The sequence below is a fragment of the Excalfactoria chinensis genome, chromosome 1 (assembly GCF_039878825.1).
Source record: "Excalfactoria chinensis isolate bCotChi1 chromosome 1, bCotChi1.hap2, whole genome shotgun sequence".
NCBI lineage: Eukaryota > Metazoa > Chordata > Aves > Galliformes > Phasianidae > Excalfactoria > Excalfactoria chinensis.
Window position 1 is genome coordinate 178,420,212 of NC_092825.1, and position 10,753 is coordinate 178,430,964.

Genomic DNA, 10,753 nt, shown 5'->3' on the forward strand with positions numbered 1-10,753 from the left:
CAACAGACTTCGAAGGCAATGGAGCCCTTACAGCCACAGCTTCCTGAGAATATATTTATTGCTGTTTTACTGCCTGCCTTGCTCTCTAAGCTCAACTTCCAGTGAGTTTGTCTGGTGGAAAAACAGAAGGAAGAGGAGAGATGTTGGATGGTTACTGGACACCTGCCAGTTTACATAAGGTAAATCTATATTGTTAACTTCATTGACCATCCTGTTAAACTTCAAATAGAAAGTTCCCTAATTAAAGTATTCAACTACTACTGCCATTCTGTAACAGCCAGTATTGCTACAGTTAGGGCAAGGTGATACAACTAGCTGTGCACTTCTGTGAAGAGTGAATGGCTTTGCTCCTTTTCTGCCTATCTTTCATTAATGAACCCACAATTCCTGAGTTGGGTGCAGGTGTAGGTGATGCACTTTCCTGGCCATCAGGTATAGACTTGAGCTGAATCCTCTGTCACATCTGGTCTAACAATGCATCTCTTCCTGAGCAAGACACTGTTCGACTGTTCTGTTCTACCTTCTACAACTGGGCTTCTCTTATTTGATCTAGTAGTGCTGCTTTGTGTTCTGCAGGAACTGGAAGCTGGTGATCGACCTCTGAAGGAAGGCCTGGTGGTGGTGGAGGACCAAGAGGTGGCAGAGAAGGAGGTGGAGGAGGTGGTGGTGGGGGGAATAGATGACCCACTGTCTGCTGGTGGCAGTGATGGAGGATAGCGCAGAGAATGAATGCACTGGTGGAAGAAGAGAATACTTCCTATTGGGAGGAGTTGTGGGCATTGCAGCACCTGGATGAGATGAAGGTGGGGGTGGAGGTGTTGCTGTTGGGTTCTTCAGAGAGGTGAAGGTGGTGCCCCTTGGCCCTAACAGGGAAAGGAGGAGGGCCAAATCTGTGGGGAGGTGGTGGTGGAGGCAGAAGGAGTCCTCCTCTGCATGGTGGAGGTGGTGGTCGAGCTTGTCTGTGCAATTCATTTTTAACTGCTTCCACATCTCCTGTTTTGTTCAATGAAATTATACACGGTCTTGGAAGTTTCCTTGTCTTTCAGTTAAGCCCCTGAAGTTCCACACTGATCAAATGAGTTTTTCAGTACTGGGTCCAAGTTGTTCACATCAAAACCTGTGTGTGGATCCCAACCAACATGTCCAATGTGTTGGAAGTTAGATCGTGTTCCAGTATGGTCAATCTTCTCTTTTTAGTTTTTCCTTCCTTCTTTTCTTTGGTATATGAAACATTGCTGAGTTGCAGCTTGGAAAGCAGATAGTATTCTGGTCCCCATCAGAATTGGGGTAGCAGCAGGGACAGAGAGGAGACTGTCCCTCTCTACTCTGCCCTTGTGAGGTCCCATGTGGAGTGCGGTGTCCAGGTTGGGAACCCTCAGTACAAGAAAGACAGGGAGCTGTTGGAAAGGGTCCAGAGGAGGGCCACAAAGATGATCAGAGGGCTGGAGCACCTCTCCTATGAAGACAGGCTGGGGAGCTGGGCTTGTTCAGCCTGGAGAAAAGAAGGCTGCAGGGTGACCTCATTGCAGCCTTTCAGTACCTGAAGGGAACCTATATCCAGGAGAGGAGTCAACTCTTATAGAGGGTAGATAATAGCAGGACAAGAGGAAATGGTTTTAAATTGAAGAAGGGAAGATTTAAGTTGGATATCAGGGGGAAATTCTTTACCACGAGAGTGGTGAGGTGCTGGAACAGCTGCCCAGAGAGTTTGTGGATGCCCCATCCCTAGAGGTGTTCAAGGCCAGGTTGGATGGGGCCCTGGGCAGCCTGGTCTAGTATTAGATATGGAGGTTGGCAGTCCTGCCTGTGTTGGTGGAGTTGGAGCTTGATGATCCTTGAGGTTCCTTCCAAACCAAGCCATCCTATGATTCTATGATGCTATGACCACGCTGAAGTATTTCAGTTATGCAGGCAGAAAAACACTGAATCAAAGAAATGTGCCCGAATTGCAGCATTGGATGGCTGAGAAAAAGAGCTCATTCCAAAAAAAAAAGTAACCTTGGTCAAATGAAGAGTAAGTTAAGTAAGTTATTTTTGTTTGGTTTTGGTGTTGGTTAGTAATGATGTACAAGAGTCAGCTGAACAATACATGATGACACTGTAATATATTGATGCCAGCTTGATGAAAGTGTTTTGTGTAGGCACTACTATTCCAATTTTAATGCAATAATAAAGGAGGTTAAGAACTCTCTAAGAAGAGAATACACAACTAAGTAAAACAGTTTGCAAGCTTTATGCATGGATGTTTTTAAGTACCTATTTCATATATCCTCTGCTAGGCTTTTCTGAAAGAAAGCTATTGCAGTGATTTCAGTCAGAAATAGAATTTTCTCTCTATCGATTTCTGCTTAAGTTGGATGTACAGGTTTGTCATAACTTTTGTGCATTTGTTCAGAAACGAAACTGGCTAAAGCAACAAGTGTTAATTGGGCCCCATTTAATTTTAATTTACTCTGACAGTCAATACCTCACACTCCGTGTAATAGCCCTTTATTTACCACAGGAAATGTCTTCAATCCTGAGAGGAGTCAGCCTGAGCAGATGAATATTGAGAAAATGTGTTCACATTTGAGTCTGCCTGGGTTTGTGGTAGCCCAGAGCAAGCCACCATTTGCCCCTATTTACCAGGGATCACAGTCCTGACTGAATCATTTAAATGTTTCTCAAACAGGATAACAAGATCTGTCAATCCATGGCCATGAAAATGGAGAAATTAAGAACTTCAACATTTTTTTTCCACTTTGTTTCCACTGTGGAGGCAAATGCTACAGAGAAGAAGATTTTTTTTTTTTTTTTTTTTTTTTTCCTTTGGTGTTGAGATTCAGGTGTGGAATTTGGAGCAGTCAATAAATGGTGGCACAGCACCTGGCTGTGGGGATCGCACTCCCAGCTGGTGTCATCTTTCAGTACAAACTGGGGATCAATCTGCCTTTGGGAATTAATTCCCTTATCTTACTATTTTAATTAACTTGGCTTGAAGGACTCATAACTACGACTGGGACCACCTGAATGTGTGGTAAAAATGCATTGGTAAGTGCTTGCTGTACTGAGGCCATTGGCTGGAAAATGGGACAGAAAAATGACTAGATGGTATTAATATCTTAGAGCCATTAACTCCTTCCATTAACTCCTTCACATCAAGTCTTCTTCTTCCATAAAAAATCCTGCTTGGTAATGTGCAAGGTAATCAAAGTAAGTTGTGCATTTTATTTCATTTGTATGTTACCTGATTCACTTTATAGATGTACATTTATATCTCCATGTAGAGAAAAAAGGTATGGCTATCAGCACTCAAAGCAGCCTGAACCCAATTAGACAGTGAATTTTTCCAAATTATTCATCTAGATGAGTCTAAATCTCCCCTCTTCCAGTTTAAAGCCATTTTCCCTCATCCTGTCACCATGTCCCCTTATAAAAAGTCCCTCCCCAGCTTTCCTGTAGGTCCCCTTCAGGTCCTGGAAGGCCACTATAAGGTCCCTCTGGAGCCTTCTCTTCTCCAAGCTGAAGAGCCCCAGCTCTCTCAGCCTGTCCCAGTAGAGGAGGTGCTCCAGCCCCCTGATATCTCTGTGGCCCTCCTCTGGACCAGCCAGCTCCAACAGCTCCATGTCTTTCTTGTGTTGGGGTCTCCAGAAGTGTATGCAATACTGCAGGTGGGGGTTTTCACGAGAACAGAGGGGCTGAATAACCTCCCTCAACCTGCTGGTCACGCTTCTGATGCAACCCAGGATACAGTAGGCCTTCTGGAATACAAGTACACACTGTCAGCTCATGTCTAATTTTTCATCAATTGAAACTCCCAGGTCCTTCTCTTCAGGGCTGCTCTCAAGCCATTCTCCACTCAACCTGTATCTGTGCTTGGGATTGCCCTGACTGAGGCACAAGACCTTGTGCTTGTCCTTGTTGAACTCCCATGAGGTTGGCATGGGCCCACCTCTCAGGCTTGTCCAGATCCCTCTGAATGGCATCCCTTCCCTCTAGCATGTCAACTGCACCACTCAGCTTGGTGTCATCTTCAGACTTGGTGAGGGTAAATGCCCCCATTCTTTGTCTCATGCAGCTGCTTGAGGAAAATGAATTTCTGTATGAAAGCGAACAGTCTATATTCTGGCTCAAATCTAAGTGCAAAACCCAGGCAGTTCTGTAGGCATGACAACACTAGGCCATCAAAATGTGAAGCTACAGTAGTTACTAACAACTTTGGGAGTCCTGTCAGGTGTCTAACTAATGCACTTGTCTTTCCACAAAATATATTATTATATATTTATATTATTCATATATTGATTTTCTAAGGAGCTGTTGTACATTTTTTCTTTTCCCCTCCAACTTTTTGGATTAATGAGTGAAAACATTCCTGTCTCTTCAAGGGAGGTAGTGTAGTTAGTATTATTGGTTTCACTTCAAGTTCAGCAATTAATCAGTCTCCACAGTGGGCTTTGGAAAAGGAAAACCTGACCAGCCCATGTTGTGCTGCCTTGACTACAATATCATCAGTCCTCTTCCCTCTTCTGCCTAATACAACAACAATCTGATGAAACTAGTGTCATACAGTTACTAACAAGTAATTGTAGGAAGAGTACAACTGAAAAAGCCAGAAAACCTGTAGGGATTGTTCTTTATTCTTTAAAAGAGCATTGTTCGTTTCAGGAAAAATCACCTTCAGCTTTGTGATGGAATGATAAAAAAATAATGATTTCCTGCTGTTGGGTTCCAAATGTGAACAAGTATGTGTTATCACTCTTGCTATGTGAACCTGGCGGTGTCAATAAATTCTCAGTCTGAAGCCTTCCTATTGAAGGGTATCATTCTGGATGTTTTACACTTTTCCCTCCTAAACCAAATGAGGCAGCTGTATTTTGAAACACTGTTAACTTTACTGGCAGTGCTTCCCCTCTGGAGAGATGTGCTTCCTAAGTATTCTTTCTCTTCAATTAAGCTGCTTAGATCATGCTGCATTGATCAAGCAATTAATTGATTGCTGAAAACTTAACTTGAAACAACAAGTCAGCTCTTTCCCTTCCCTACAAGATACTAATCCCTCATTTTTTAAAAACTCAATAAAATCTTAGAGATTTGACATTCGTATGTGGTTTAGTATAAGCTGGCATCCTTTGGCTTCTTGTTGCTTGTCTTTATTTCCCAACTGAAAGGAAAATGTGGCCTTACTTCTAACACCAGAGAAAGCTGAAGGATGGACAGTTGTAAATTGCTCTGTGTTTCTCTACTTCAAGTAATGCAAAAACCTAGTGGTCTGTAGGTAAGGGCTGGAGCTGTAAGCCTCATTAAATTGTGTTCTACTGTGGTACTGTGAAAACACATACTTCATCTTCTGTACTGTTATGGGATAAGAATGTCTTGCTTTTTCTGATGCTGTGGGAAGTTATTTTCCCCGTAGAATCATGGAATCATTAAAGGTGGAGAAGACCTGCAGGATCATCTAGTTCCATCATCCACCTACCACCATTATTGTCTGCTAACCCCTGTCTCTAAGTATCAACCACATCTGCACAGTTCTTGAACACCTCCAGGGATGGTGACTCCACCACCTCCCTGGGCAGCCTGTTCCAATAATCCACCACCCTGTCTCAGAAGGAATTTTTCCTAACATCCAACCTGAACCTCCCCTGGTGCATCTTGAGGTCATTCTCTTTCATCCTATCACTATTAACTATCAGAAGAGGCTGATTCCCTCCTCCTCTATACAACCTTCTTTAAGGGAGCAGTAGAGAGTCTCCCTTGAGCGTCCTTTTAGCCAGACTAAACAATCCCAGTTTCCTCATCCACTGCTCATTATATTTGTGTTCCAGACCCCTCACAGATTTGTTGCCCTTCTCTGAAAATGCTCCAGGACCTCGATATCTTCTTTATAGCATCTATTTGTTTAAAATGAATACCTGTTTTTAGGATAAAAGGATTAGTATAGAAAAAGACCTCAGCCTGCAAGCAATTAGAATAATTGCACATTGAACTTGTGTGCTCTAAGTCACAACAAATGCAAAAGTTAGTGTCTGTCAGACACCAGGCTGGGAGAGCAGATATCTGGGGGTGAGGATTCTGGTGGCCAACCAGCTTAGCACATTGTACTTGCTGTTCTCTAGAGGTTCAAAGCAAATTAAAACTAGAAGGTACTTGAAGATAATGTTTGCAGTAATAAAAACCCAAAGGTAAATATATGAAAACTAGGCAGCTTTCTTGGAGTATGCTGCAGCCATTGGGAATCCTTTAATAATCTTTAGAGGTTTTTTGGTTTGGGCTGCCTGTGAGCTGAAGAAAGGGTAATATAAACAGTGATATTCAGATCTATGGTGAAGGATGCTTAGGTACACAAAGAGAGTGAATTAATTCCACAGAGAAATCAGATCAAAGTTTAATTTCTGTTAGATCTGTCATGAGAAGGAGCTGAATGTTAAAGCCCAGGAAAATGTCCATAGCTCAGCACGTGCCTGTGCTGATATTGTCAGAAGCCTGTAGCTGTAGATGGAGCCAAAAATAGGATTTGACCCTTTTTTGATGATAAGTTTTGAACTGGAAAAGTAATTAGCAAGTGAACACTACCTGTTTGGACAATACAGATCATGGAAGGAGAGGTTGGCCACTTGGAAGAAGTATAAGACTGTTGTCAGCAGATATAGCGAGGCAAATACAAATGCTCAGGCCTCCTTAGATTTAAACCTTGCAAGAGGGGTCAAGGACAACAGATAGGGCTTCTTCAAATACACTGCAGATAAAACTATTAGTAGAGGCAATGTAGGCCCACTGATGAATGAGGTGGGTGCCCTGGTGACAGAGGATGCAAAGAAGGCGGAGTTACTAAGTGCCTCCTTTGTCTATACTGCTGGAGCCTGCCCTGAGGAGCTCCAAACACCTGAGGCTCCAGAGGAAGTCAGGGTCAAGGAGGAGTTTGTCTTGATTGATGAGGACTGGGTTAAGGACCAGTTAAGCAATCTGGACATCCATAAATCCATGGGTACTGATGGGATGCACCTGCAGATGCTGAGGCAGCTGGCAGAAGTCATCTCTCCATTATCTTTGGAAAATCATGGAGAATGGGAGAGGTGCTTGAGGACTAGAGGATAGCAAATGTCACTCCAGTCTTCAAAAGGCTGTAAAATGTTAGTAAAGCATTTTACACTGTCTTCCACAGCATCCTTGCATCTACACTGAGAAAGTGTGGTCTGGATGATTGGGTAGTGAGGTGGACTGTGAACTGGCTGAAGGAAAGAAGCTGGGGAGTTGTGGTCAATAGGTCAGAATCTAGTTGGAGGACTGTATCTAGTGGAATTCCTCAAGGGCTGGTACTGGGTCCATTCAGTATATTCATCAAAGACTTGGATGAGGGAGTAGAGCACTGTCAGTAAGTTTGCTGGTGACACAAAACTGGGAGAAGTGTCTGAAACTCCAGAAGGTTGTGCTGCAATCCAGCAAGACCTAGACAGGCTGGAGAGTTGGGTGGGGAGAAATGTAATGAAATAAAACAAGGGTAAGTGTAGAGTCTTGCATCTGCGTGAACATAGAGTCTTGCATCTGGGCAGGAACAACTCCGGGTGCCAGTATAGGTTGAGGACTGACCTGTTGGAGAGAAGCAAAGGGGAAAGGGACCTGGGGGTCCTGATGGGGATGACACATGGGATCCTGAACTCCACTATCTCATGGCTGCTGCAACCAAGGTTGCTCTCAAACTTCACCGCTTCAACCAGACACTCCTTGTTAGTGGGAATAAGATCCAGCAGCGCTCCTTTCCTATTTGGTTCATCTACCATTTACATCAAGAGGGTATTATCAGTGTGCACATCCTGGACTGTGGATGGCTGGCTAGGCCCAGGGTAGTTAAAATCCCTCATGATAACCAAGGCTGATAATTGGGAGGCCACTATCAGCTGCCTGTAGAAGGCCTCGTAAACTACCTTGTCCTGATCCAGTGGCCTGCAACAGACATCCACTACAGTATCACCCATGCCAGCCCACCCCTTAATTATCACCCAGAAACTCTCAACGTGCCCCTCATCTACTTGTGGACAGTACTCAGTACATTCAAGTTGCTCTCTCACATAAAGAGCAATTCCACAAATTATCTGTGGAATTCCTTACAGATTCACATTGAGACTTCTGGCAACAATCTGAGGGGAAAAATAGTAGATGAAAAGAGCTCTGTGCCAGCCACCCTTGCTGTTGATGTATGACAGTCTCCACACTTGCCTCACAATAAAGCCTGGATTTAATAATCCATTGATTGTTTCCTCTGGTTTATGTAGTCCTTGTTTCCTTATTATATTTAAGTGTCTTTAAGTGTGTGGACCTGTGTGTGGTACGTGTGTGCGTAGGTATAGATGAAGGGTATGTATGTATAAATAGGTAAAAATTAGGTATATTTTACCCTCTTCCTGTGTCTCCAGGAATCTCTAAATTGTTATCATCACATAATGATGTAAAGGGAGTGAGAAGTCAAAAGTCAATCAGAGGGAGCTCTGAGATCTTGTGGGTAGAGCCCTGTGGAAAAGCATGAGCCAACAGCCATGTCCTCAGGCCATTGCCTTGAGGCAGGAGGGCAGGAGGCCAGGGCATCTTGTGCTGCATGGCTCCATACTGACCTCACAGCGGAGACAGCTGTTGTCAAGAGCACGGCAGGGCAATTTTCATCCGAGGCCTTTGGTCAAAGGAAACATTTCAGTGTCTTACCTGTTTTCTCTGGTAAAACATCAACTATCTGTGGAATTCCTCACAGATTCACACTAAGACTTATATAGCTGCTAGTCTGTATGTATTGATGTACCATGTGAAACCCAGGGCAGACTTTTACTAAAGATCTTTTCCAAAAGTCAGTGACAGTGGTGCTATCCTGGTACATGAATAACATCTTTCGAATCCCTCAAAACCACACTAAGAATCTAAGTTTTATCAAAGGATAGGAACCAACTTTTTGCAAATGAGTGTCTTGTGTTTCAGTGGTACCAAGCAGGAGTTTTATGATCCATATATGACTTACGAACACATTTCCCATTACAGTTGATCAATATTTTCATATTTAACTATCCTGTGTACACTAAATGCTCAACAATCATGCAGGTCTTCTTCCTTGGGCACTGAATGTGATTCAAGTCATAAATTGGGAAAGCTGTTTGTGATGCAGAATATTTCAGTGGGCCGCATCTTCTATGGGTTGGAGTAGAATAGGTCATTTTTGTGAGTTGTGCTCAAGATTCTGAATACACTGCGTGATGTATCTGTTAAAATGATCATCAAACCAGCACCAAATGGACCAAGCCATCCTCAGAGGTGAGTCTCACCTCAGACCATCTTCCCACAGATTCTATTGTAGAAGTTAGAAAAGACAAGAGTGGTGTACCATAAGCAAAATTATTCATTGAACCGATATGCATGGCATATGCTTATTAAATCATGCCTTGTTTTAGTTTCTGGCCAGGATCAGAGTGGAAACTTGAAATCCTTTTAGAAATATATGTGTAAACTTTCAGCAATTTTGAACATAGAAAAGCTTGATGTCTTGCATAATTACACACTTATTATTATTATTATTATTTTTTTTCCAGAAGTCTTTTTATTTTTAATAAGCATTCTCATTTTTAGGGGCTTATCTTAGTCAAACAAAATTCCAAGTGTTATGTTCACCATTTGTCTTTGCCTCTAAATATGAAATGAAAACACAATAGGTGTTCATAGTCATGTCCTTCTTTTCTGCAGGAGTCAGGAAAATTAATATCTATGAGAATTTAAAGAGGGTGTCTCTGGTATGACCTGTCAGGCTTCTGTAAATGTAGTTTGTATTCATTTTGATTTAAAGCAAATCATTTGTTCGTAAACCATAGAGGCTGAGAACAAGGTCCTCTGGGAGCAGAGGGCTTCATCCTTTGTACCATCCTCTGTGTCTTTACAGCCAAGTCCTGTTTTTTCCTCCTTGTGCATGCATAATGCATGCTCCCCTGCTTTATGTCCTCGTGTTTATTCTGTGACATCCTTGGGGGCTTCATTTGTGACCATACATAGCAAAACACTCAGTGACAGCAACCTTGCCACTCTGCTTCTCCTGCCTTGACAAACTAACTTAGTGTATTATTGGCGTGTGACAGTTTAATCAGTCCCACCTGTCTGTCCAGCTGTGTCCTTTACTTGTGACAACCTAATATGGGGGGAGCGTTAGCAGTTTAAGCAATGACCTATGTCAAACCAACATTTCGACTTTCATTTGCTATTTTCTTATCTGGATGTAGAACATCTTCTGTATTAACTGGAGAGGGCTGTCTCTTGTATTAATCTTATCTTAATTAATCTTATCTTATTAATCTCATCTTAATCTTAGATATTTCCAAAATTGCCTTTTGGGTACCTTTTTTGATAATTCCTTCAAGATTTCAGTGAGATACTAAGTGGAAACAGTTGTGTGGTGACATTAAGAGTATTTCTGGACTGACTTAATGCCGACTACAAATTACTTAGAAGATGTGTTTAAAAGATGTGTTCCTCTTCCTAAAGATGCAAAACTTAGCCCATCTATTGACAGTTGTGAGTTCTTAGATTTCTCCAGACATCTGCTATTCCAGATACTACCAATACTTGAACTTTCCACAAGTGCAGACCTTGGGCACCCTACAGAGCCAAAAAGAGATAAAAGAGAATATTCTCTCTACAGTCGCTGGATAGGAACTACAGATCTATTTGTTCTGTGCATTATATCTTAATTTTCTGACTGCTCACCAGATTCCTGCAAGCATAAAATCCTTTGTGTTGACATGCTTAGAGG

At 42.5% G+C, this 10,753-nt stretch overlaps 1 pseudogene; it reads right to left on the bottom strand.

The window, feature by feature from the left end:
- Nucleotides 1-292: 292 nt before the first annotated feature.
- On the bottom strand, nt 293-3,250 carry LOC140256130 (actin nucleation-promoting factor WASL pseudogene; annotated as a pseudogene).
- Nucleotides 3,251-10,753: the final 7,503 nt, after the last annotated feature.